Genomic DNA, 11,757 nt, shown 5'->3' on the forward strand with positions numbered 1-11,757 from the left:
TCTGTGGTAAAATAACTTTCTATCCTAAATTGCAAACTTGAAATGATTTATATTTAACTCGACTATTGTAAAATTTGGCGATCTTTTCCTTCTATCGAACCAAATGCTTCAATGTCGCGATTACTTCTTGTAAATCGTTTAAATATTCGAACATGAGATTCTAGTAATCTTCGATTGGCAAATCATTTTCTTTTGCAATTCTAATAGAATCCAAATTAATTTCGACAGGCTAAACAACATTTATTCCATACACTAATTTGTGGGGAGTGTTACCAGTAGACTCACGTGGCGAGTTTAAATATGCCCATAATACTTGTTCTAACATTTTGGATCAATTTGTTGGTTTTTTTATTGATGTATTTCTTAATCAACCCAATGATAATCTTATTGATGGCCTTATCTTGGCCGTTGGCTTCGGCATAATAGGGTGATGAAGTTAGCAATTTTAATTTACTATTCTATCTTAAAAAAAAACACAAAAAACAATAAAAATATAGTGTCTGATCCACTTGATTTTGTCGATTGTATCGATTGCACAATTGAGTATGGCTTTACTGTTTTATATTATAATGATTTAAATTTAAAAAATTTTTTTGTAATGGTCAATAAATGTTTAGAGATGATGTTTAATAATTTTTTTTGTAATGGTAAATAAATATTTTGAGAAGATGATGGAGAACATGTCATGTGTTAAATAATGACGTGAATGGACTAAATTGCTTATAAATCATTCTCAATTGTTTAGATTATATATAGATTATAGACGAGTCATTAATCTTATTTTCAAGGCGTTATTTCATATTATGTATTTCATACTCTTAATATTTTATTTTATGATGATTTTAGAATAGTATGTTTACCTCGTATAGTTTCATAATTTTTTAAAATTTGCAAAGAAATAAATTTTTATTAATTAAAATGGTATTAATAGACAATTTACAACTATCTTCGAAAAATTTAAACTCAATACTCTAAAGAGAGGTAAGCTAAATTATTTCCAAAGAAGTAGCACCTCAAAGTTTCTAAGTTTGAATTATGCTTATTATGGTATAAAAATATTTATGCCTATCCAAATTTTAAAACCCTTGGTTATTCGGAAAAAAAAAAAAAAAAAACACTGCCAGAACAAACAATGAATTTTTGTTGTTGAAATCAACCAGAAAAGCCATCGAACGATGGTAACCAACCTCCTCCAGCCAAAGTTTTTATTGGTGACAAGCTAATAGGGTCACAGAACGCTCATCCAAGGATGGAAAAAATGAATCTCATCGAGAAAAATATTTTTAAGAGGTTTTGGGATAAAGAAGGTTATGGGTCTATCAATTTCACTGAAGTTGAGGATCATTTGGAGGCTCATATGCGATGAAGAATTTGTTTAGCCCGTTTTCTTTCACTTTTTTGGAGAGTTTCACTCAATATGTTTCTATTATGGTGAGTTGTGGTACCACTAGTTGGCTTGTTCAGGCATTCACGCAAGCCCTACAATTTCAATTAGGGAGAATCTTTGGAGTTACCTTCGAGATCTTTGTGGTCGTGTTAGTCATCTTTGGGTGTTGTTGGGGGGCTTCAACGACATTATTCTTCCATTAGAACAAAGAGGATGCCATTGTTCGCAGACTAGAGCTAATCACTTTGCTTAGGTGCTTTCAAATTGTAATCTTGTGGACCTTGAGTATTTCGGTAGCAAATTTACTTGGAAAGCTAATTGTAGAGGAGGACACCTAATTTATAGAAGACTTAATCGAGGAATCAATGACCTTAATCGGAGTCTTCAATTTCCTGAGGCAATTGTTGAACATCATGTTCACCGATAATCTGATCGTAACCCTATTCTCTTGTGTTGCTTTAATATGGCTTCCAACAAGGAGGGAAAACCCTTTCGTTTTCAAGCGGCTTGGTGCGCAGATGATGTTTACCCTACCCTTGTGAAAAATGCATGGAAGAAGAATTTGGGTAATGTCTCAATCGCTCTGAGTAATGTGAGACAAGATTCATTGGTTTTTAATAAGGAGACTTTTGGTAATATATTTCATAAAAAGAAAGAGTATGAGGCTAGATTGCAAGGTATTCAACGCTCTTTGGAGCATGTTGATTATGCTTCTATAACCATTCTTCGACGTGATATCCTACATAAGTATGAGAAAGTCTTATACCAAGAAAAACTATTTGGTTTAAAAAATCTAAAGAAAAGTGGCTCGGCTTAGGGAGTCCAAATATCTCCTTTTTCCATGCTTAGACTATTACTCAAAGGAAAAGAAATAAAATTAATCTCCCTTCTAGTGAATGGTGTACAGATAATGATGTCCTTAAGGAGGAGGCTTTAAGTGTTCAAATCTCTCTTTTGCACTAATGATCAACTTACTTTATCAGCGATAATGGAGAACCCTACTTCGTTATGGGAATATTCCAAAGTTCATTTATCCAAGGGGTCAGTAAAGCAGAGGTTCATCAAGCTTTAAAGGGAATGAAATCATACAAAGCTTTAGGACTAGATGGTTTTCAAGCAATATTTTTTTAAAGATGATTTGGGAGAATATTGGTGATGATATATCGCTTTTTGTGAAGATTGTTGAATCATTAATGTTTCTTATTCCTAAATTAGACAATTCGCATACCATTAAAGAATTTTGATCGATTAGCATGTGCAATGTAACTTGTAAACTTGTCTTCAAAGTTCTTGTTAATAGGTTGAGACCTATGTTAAATGATATTCTTAGCCCTCTCGATAGTAGTTTTATCCAAGGTAGAGGAACATCAGACAACACTATAATTCTTTAGGAATCTATATACCATATACATAAAAAGAAAAAATAGGGAGGTTATCTACAAGTTAGATAAGGAGAAAACATATGACAGGGTTAATTAGGATTTTCTACGTGACACCTGAAGTAGCAATATCAATCACAAGGAATAGGGTTTGAATTGTGAGCCACTTTTTTAAAATCTTAATTCTTTTACTTTATTTATATTAACTCAAGTTCAATCTTAATTGAAACATATTAGTTCTAGGTGATATGTGATCAGTGATTGAAAAATAAATAAAGGATAAAAAGATCACAAAAAGATGTATCATAGTTCCTCCAAGGTTTGTTACATCCAATACTCACAATTTGTGAGATTTTCCACTAACGTGTTTAGCACCAGAACATTTTGCTTTCACACTATCTTTCTTGATCACTCTTAATCAATTATAGCTTTCACCTTTCAACCTTGAAAGGAAATTTACAGTCACTTTTTAGCCCAAAAAGGATTTTTACAAGTACCTTTCAATAACAAAAATAATTTTTTCGACATACTCAAACTAACTTAAGTGATAGACTTGAGTTACAAATGATGTGTATGATAAAATTGTTTAGGATCTAAAAACTTCTCAACACTTGTTTGAGATTGTTTATCAACAAGAACTCAATAAAATAATACTTGAACTTAATGAGAAAGAGAGAGAGAGAGAGAGAGAGAGAGAGAGAGAGAGAGAGAGAGCTGAAGTTTTGCTTAAGAGAAAAGTTAATTTGTTACTCGAGTATGAATGATCGAGTGCAAATTGATTGTCTTTAAAACTTTTGTCTTTGTCTTCTCCTTGATGTTCCTTTTATAGAAGAAGAAAGATTCTAAAGACTCATTTTAGTTTGAATAAAGCCATTAGAGAACCTTAGTTGACTGTTAGTTTTGATTGAAGTTTATTAAGCACATTTTCTATTTTTTCTAGATTGTTCATTGATAAAACCAAAATGTTTTTGTTTCTAAATTAGATAGAGAACGTGAATGAATGAATGAATGAATGAATGAATGAATGAATGAATGAATGAGTAAGTGGGTTGTGATATGTCAGTTTCTTAGCTCATAAGCATGCAAAGCCTTTATGCAAAAAAAGGTGCAGCAATAGTGTACTTGCATCTTGGTTGTTTGTGTTCACAACTCATCAATCTGGAGGTTGTTTTCCTCCTTTGGGCCTTCAACTTAAGTTCTAGGCTAGACCACTAATTTGAGAAGTTTTCATACTCTTAACTTGTGGTTTGGATTTAAGAACATGATTTGTTTTGACTTTGTCTTTAATAAGGAACGTCAATAATATTCTTCTGATCAGTCTCCAGTTCATTTTGATATTGAGTTTGATGATTCTTTCAAGAACAACTTTAAGTAAACTGTAAGGCATGACATTCTTGATTTCTTTCATAAAGAGACATGTGATTTTTGGGTGTATATATATTTGATCACATATATTTCAATAAATCACTCCAAAGTACAAGTTAAATAGCAATATAATCAAAATCATAATAAGTGAATAATTAATTATTTGTTTATCCACAAAACACTTGATTTATGATTTTTTTTCTCAACAATCTACCCATTTTTTATGATTACAAACATGTTAATTAGATTTTATTTTGATTTTGATTTTGATTTAATTTTAATATAATATAGAATGTGTTTGTTAAAAATCTCCCTCTTAATATTTTGCTTCTATTTTCAAGTATTTTTGAACCAAAATATGTTTTCTTTATTAATCAGATATCAAAAGAATCCATACATATGGTTCAAGAAGAAAAAATTTCAAAAATATAAAACGAAGAAGTACATAATGAGTTCTTTCAAAAATACTTCTGAAAACTTAAATGTAATTTTTCTTCTCACCCTTTGTCACAATAAAAAGAGGTGGGAGGAAACCATAAAAGATTGATCAAAACGACCAAGATGGGGAAGAACCATCAGAGGATGAGGAAATTGAGCACCTTGGCATCTCAGGAAATGATGGTGGAGGATTTGGAAGAGGTGGACCGAGACCTAGTTTTGGAGCAGCTTGGGTAACCATTCAGTCCCTCATAATAGTGTTCTTCTTATCTTGATGAATTAGTCAGTCAATGATAGTTTGAAGAGTAGTAAATATCTTTCGTATATACTTCCTTGTCTTGGATGTATCTTTCTCAATCTTGGTGTGCTTTGGTGGTCGAACATCTTGATGAACATCTTGATTTGTAGATGAAACAAAAATGGTGCAGAACGAGGAAAGAGTGGTGGCAAAAGCAAAGCCAATGGTAGGGAGAGTTCTAGATAGATTATGTTGTTGAGGAATAATTGGGGAAAAGAAGTTGAAAGAAGAAGATGCAAGGTATTTATTGATACCAAAAAGAGAGGACACGATATTTTGAGGAGAGACAAAAGTGGGAGACATTTGAGAGACCCTTTCAAAATTGATGGGAGTCGATGAATGACTTTGAAGGATGAGTGTCTACAAAGAGTGTGGATATGGGGTACCAAAAGCATATGAATGATAAACCAGAGTGATGATTAGTGGAGCGAGAATGTTGTCCTGGATAAGAGAACGTTCTTGAGGAGTGTTCAAACCAAAATTTTGAGTATTGGGGTTCAAAAAGGTTTTTCTCTCAAAGCGTTTCCTTTTGCTAAGACCAAGAGTAGTTGGAGATTGATCTTTTGAGAGTGGAAAAGGAAGGATATTCATAATGTGGGAAATAGATGGATCTTTCTTCATATGAGAAATGCTCTTTAAAGTGAACTTAGAGATTTTTATAAAGGATTATTCAATCTTCAGAAAAACATTGAAGTATTTAAATTTTTTTTTGTAAAAACCATACTGTAAAGGGAAATATGAAGTAACAATGTAGATTTATAAGAAAGGGGGGTTTGAATTGTAAATGCACCTTTTTAAAAATTTCTGTTAAAAACTTAAGAAAATAACTCAAGATTGATCTTGGTTGTGAAAACAGAAAAGGAGAAGATTCTTGGTTTTTTTATTATAAAACAAAGAACGTTCCTTGATTATGTTAAAACAGAAAATCAATTTGTGTTTTATCTTAGTTAATCAATTAAGTTTAACAAATAAAGAGATAGGATAGAGAATATCACACAAAGATATATCCTGGTTTATCCAACTTGGGTTACGTTCAGTCCTCACACTATGAAATTTTCCACTAAGTGTTTAGAACAAAGAACCTTCTTGATTTTACAGCACCTAGTCTAGATCAACCTTGATCTGTTTCAATCTCTATTACTTTCCACCCATAAAGTAACAACAGCACCTATCTAACTTTGATAGGATTCAATACAATCTAAACAAACTATAAAGAAACTCTTATAGTTTGAGTTTTTACAATAAGATTGTTTTTTGACAGAATCTGAGATATCTCAACTCTTGTTTGAGATTTGATTCTTTACAAAGAGATCAGTAATAATCAAGCAATCTGATATGGGAATTTAGAACTGCTTCTTCTTTGCGAAAATTGAGAACTTCAAGTGTGTGTATGTGATTGATTATTGCAATTGACAGCACTTTGATTTCTTGTTTTATTCCTGGATATTGACCTTCTATTTATAGGCTTTAGAAGCATTTAATGAAGGTCAAAAGGAGTTGTTGGTAGTGCTCTGTATTTTTGACTGAAACCAATATTTCAAAATAAAAATAATCCAGCCTTGAATTGATTTAAAAACTGCTTTGACTATTCTGTTACAACTTTTGTTAAATCAGTTTTGTCTTCTAGTTAAAGAGCCTTTGAAGTTCCTCCCTTAATCTTGGATGGTACAGTTTCGATCTTGAGTCTTGAATGTAGCCAAAATAGTTTGGAGAAATATTATAAGTCATTGCAGAAGAGAACAAACTGCTGCTGGAGTTATGCAGAAAACGGAGATTGATTATCAATCTGGATCTGTCATTTTGATCTTTCTGGAGATTTGATGATCAATCTGAAGTTCCTGTTTTGATCATTCTTAATGTCTTATCATATACCAAGGTTGATCGAACTTTCTTGACAGTTTGATTTTAGAGGTTTCAAACTGGTTTACTTTATCTGTTTCGAGTCCTTTTATTTAGTGATCCGATAACCTTTTTGAACTGGGATGAATCCTAATTGTTCCTTGCCATGTATTGATTTTATTTGAATAAATTTCAGAGGCATAATCTTTGTTAAAGAGGTGGAGAATGATTGGTCAATATGATGTGATGAACATTCTTGAAACTGGAGATCATTCTCTGTTTTTATGCAGAATGTTCTCGTTGCTGTTTTTTCTGTTTTGCTTTATTATGTTCTTAATTAAATTCACTCAAAAGCACAAGTTAAATTAACATAACATTTTAGAATCATAATTAACTTTTTTAATTAACCTTTGTTTATTTTCATCAAAACTTTAAATATGGAGTTTGTCTCAACACAATATTTCTTTTGTAGTCACAAGTAATGGATGTTATCATGTTCTAAATGATGATGTAGGGCAGATTCAACGTTTGGCAGTGAATAACGTGATAGATGATCAAGGCATCATTATTAGAAACAAACTCATGATTGTCATAGTGAGGGAGAATGGAGTGTTGATTGATATTGTTGAAAATTTTGGATAGAGACTTTAAATGAGTAGAGACAAAATTTGTTGAGTCTCGAGTGAATAGTTCATTGAAGACTGCATTTTTTTGGACATTTAGAGCTACAAACAAATATTTTTCAAAGATGGTTGGTCCTTCAGCGGGGAGATGCATAATTTCAGCTAGAATGGCAGAGGTTAAAAGAATTTCAACCCCTTTGAGATTGGTGAAGATCAAGGCTTTGTCATGAAAGCTTTGGGCTTTGCAATAAAAGGCACGAATCGTGTCTGGATAATATGAATCTGATTTTTCTAAGAACTTTGACCAACCTAGAGCATCATTGTATTGTTTGACAAGTGTTCCTTCGAGATGAAGATTGTCAAACACAAAAACTCATCCAGCCCCTATTGGTCACTCAGTCCATTTGTCTTGGTAGACTTTTTGATATTTGGATGAGAGAAGTGGTGGTATGAGGATATTGGAAACCGCTTTCTTAAGTGGGTTTTTTGAGGTTTTTGTTTTGTGAGGAGAACGTTATGGAAGACTAGGTCTAGATGGGGAACATTATGCAAATTTTGTTTTTGAACAAATTGTTATGAGAGTTTTTTATGTTTAATTTTTTGTTTGGTTAACAAATGAGATAGAATGGTGATGATTTTGCAAGTGTCTTTTAGGGTGAAGTAGATGGTATATTTTGAGGAATAGATTTTGGTTGTTTTCAAGGTGGTTTGGAAGTGGTAGAAAAATGTTTTATGGATTTTGAGGCTAGAGGGGAGGGCTTAGCAGATCAGGGTCGTGATTTTGAAGAAAAGGCATATCATTTAATAGGAGACAGGGGGACAAGATTCATCACTGAGACGATGTAGATGGTTATGTCAACACTTTTTAATTTCTTGGAGGTGCCGACACCAACCATGATTCGTATGGATCACCGTTTAGGTGGAGGATTGTTTGATTGAGTTTGTTGAGATTGTTTTTGAAAGTGTGGTGGTGCTTGATTGGGGTTTGGAGGAGTACATTGAAAGAGTTAGGGTCGAACATTGTGAGCTAGGGAAATAAGAGGAGGGTTATGCTCAAAACAAGATGAGAGATAATTAGAGAAGGTTTTTTTCAGTGGAAAAGGTTTATGGAAGAGTTGGATGAGGTGGAGGGGATGATGATCAAGGTGGTCATGGTGTTGGAGTTTTGAGATTTGGGTTTTTCTTTCCAAAAGATTTTGTACAAACCATGGAGTTTGAGAAAAGAGAAATAAGTTGAAAGTTTTGAAGGTGAAGGATGGGATGAGAAGGAGTTTAAAGTAGAAGAAGATAGTGGGTACAAGGAGTAGTTTTTTAGGAAGAAAAATAAGAGAGTGACACATGTGGAAAGTTGTAGAAATGGGTGGTTGATATGAGTAACAATGAAAATAGGGTATGAAAAGGCTAAAAGTAGTCATTTTTTGGAAAATAAAATAAGAGAGGGAGAAAGTTGTTACTTAGTCCTTTCTTCCTCCTTTTAAAAAAAAAATTATACTTCGAAGAAAGAAGAAAGATATGAAGAAGAAGCAAATGGAGATCGTTCTTCATATTGACCAGAACTTTCTTGTAAGATTTTTCCAAAGCAATTATTTGTATTTTTTGATAATTTTTAGTTTTTCTTTAATAAAATTAAAATGATCATCAACTAGAGGTTTTGTGAAGATGTCATGAAGTTGATTTTTAGTGTCAACAAAAATTAATTTAATATATATATCTTGTTAACATGATCTCTAATGAAATGATGTTTTATTTCAACATGTTTTGATCTTGAGTGTTGAATTTTTTTTTTTTTTTGACAAATTTATTGCACTTGTATTATCCAGTAAATTAGAACATTTACAAAAAACTCTTCAAGTTTATTTTTGATCCATAAGACTTGAGAACAACAATTTGCAACTAATACATATTCAACTTCAATTGTTGATAGGACAATTGTGTTATGTTTTCTGCATGACCAACTTATCTGGGCTTCTCTTAGAAATTAACTTGCACCACTTATACTTTTTCTTTCAATTGTATCCCCAACATAATCAACACCACAATAGGCTATAAGATCAAAAATGTGTTCATTTGCTATACAAAAGACAATGATCGATAATACCAACAAGATATCGAAACATTCCTTTTACAGCAATTTGATGAGATTCTTTAGATAAAGATTGAAATCTAGCACATAATCCTACTGCAAAGACAATATCTAGTCAGCTGACAGTTAGGTATAGTAATGAACCTATCATTCCTCTAGCTTCATACAGATAAAAAGATCACACAAAAATTTCACCCAAGGTGGACTACATCAAGTCCTCGCAATCTACGAGATAGACTTGAGTTACAAATAATGTGTATGATAAAGGTGTTTATGATCTAAAAATTTCTCAACACTTGTTTGAGATTGATTATCAACAAGAGCTCAATAAAATGATCCTTGAATATAATGAGATAGAGCTGAAGTTTTACTTAAGAGAAGAGCTTTGTTACTTGAGTATGAATGATCAAGTGTATATTGATTGCCTTTATAACTCTTGCCTTTGTTTTCTCTTTGATATTCCTTTTATAGAAAAAGAAAGGTTTGAAAGACTTATATCAGTTTGAATATAGTTGTTAGAGAACCTTAATTGGCGGTTAGTTTTTATTGAAGTCTATTAAGCACGTGTTCTATTTTGTCCAGATTGTTCTTTGATAAACCCAAGACATTCTTGTTTCTGAGTTTGATGGAGAACGTGAATGAGTGAGTGGCATGTGATATGTCAGTCTTTTAGCTCAAAGGCATGTAGATCTTTCTTCATAAAGATGTAACAATAATGTATTTGCGTCCTTACTACCCTTGCTCACAACTCATCAATAAAGATATAAATATGGACATTAATATGTAGGTTGTTTTCCTCTTTTTGGCCTTCAACTTGAGTTATGGACTTGACCATTGATTTGAGCAATTTTCATACTCTTAACTTATGGTTTCGACTATTGAAAATGATATGTTTTGACTTTGTCTTTAATAGGGAACATTCATAATGTTCTTCTAATCATTCTCCAGTTTATTTTGATATTGAGCTTGAGGATTCTTGCAAGAACAACTTTAAGTAAAATGTAAGATATGACATTCTTGATTTCTTTCATGAAGAGACATGTGAATTTTTTATGAATATTTTTTATCACCTATCTTTGAATAAATCACTCAAACGTACAAGTTAAATATCAATATAATAAAAATCATAATTAATTATTAATTAACTGTTTGTTTATCCTCAAAACACTTAATTTGGGATTTTGCCTCAACAATACCCTCCACTATTTTAGGTTCCTAGTTGTGATTATTTGTTTGATCATGAGCAACATCTCAACTACTCAGGTGTTTCTACTCTGGAATAGGAATAAAACAAATCATTTTCAACACCTTTGTGGCCTATACTAAGGATATCCTCTATCACCATATCTCTTTGTCCTTTATAAGGAGAGACTAGGACATCTTATCACCTGGGCGATCAACGAGGGAAATTGACACCCACTTCAGCTTACTGGAGACGACCCTAAGATTTCTCACCTCTTTTTTGTTGGTGACACGCTCTTGTTTGCAAAGGCAAACCCTTCCCAAGCACACTTTATTTATAACTGTAACACCCCGATTTTCTAAGCGAGGGTGTATTTTTTTTTTTAAAAAAAGAAATAAAAATAAAACAGAGAAAAACAAATAAGGAAATACCTTTGGATAAATAATTGAGTCATTATAATTTACAAACAGCGGAAAAGTTTCTCAAAATATGAATCCAAAGTATTTACACAACAACAAATGATACATGGAACCCATTCAAATAAGATGTCATACTGACAATATTAGTAAAGGTACAGTTTTCCAGTTCAAATAACGTAATCCAAAAGAAAGACATATGTTCCCTCCTTGTCATCCTAATCTGATCATTCTACAAAAAAACTATAGCTATACACCCTGAGTGATCTCCACGCGCCCCGTGAGATCCTCCTAACATAGCTCCAGTCAAGCATTCCCATCTACATTCTCGTCCGTATGGTACGAACCGGTAGGATCGTCCTGCCTCTCATCTGAGGGCAAAGCCCAGATTTCCACAATAGTTGTAAAAGGTCACCAACAGAAATTAACAGTTAACACATAACATTTAAGTTTTTAAATGCACAAAATAACCTTTCAACTAAGCATGCACCTTAAAAGGATTTTCCATATGCTAAAAGTTCATATAATGCTTACCAATTCAAAATGAAATCAAAATAAGGTTCTCAATCCATCAAGTAATACATAACTAACCAAGACATTGATAAATCAATTGAGCAATCTGTTATCTAACTCAAAATAAGAATTTCTACTAAGCCAATCGATTTCCAAATCGATTTCCTGAAGGTTTTTAGTGAAATTTGAACTCTGGGCTTAATTCAATCGATTGGGCAATCGATTGGGCAATC

The sequence above is a fragment of the Cicer arietinum genome, chromosome 4 (genome assembly GCF_000331145.2).
Source record: "Cicer arietinum cultivar CDC Frontier isolate Library 1 chromosome 4, Cicar.CDCFrontier_v2.0, whole genome shotgun sequence".
Classification (NCBI taxonomy): Eukaryota; Viridiplantae; Streptophyta; class Magnoliopsida; order Fabales; family Fabaceae; genus Cicer; species Cicer arietinum.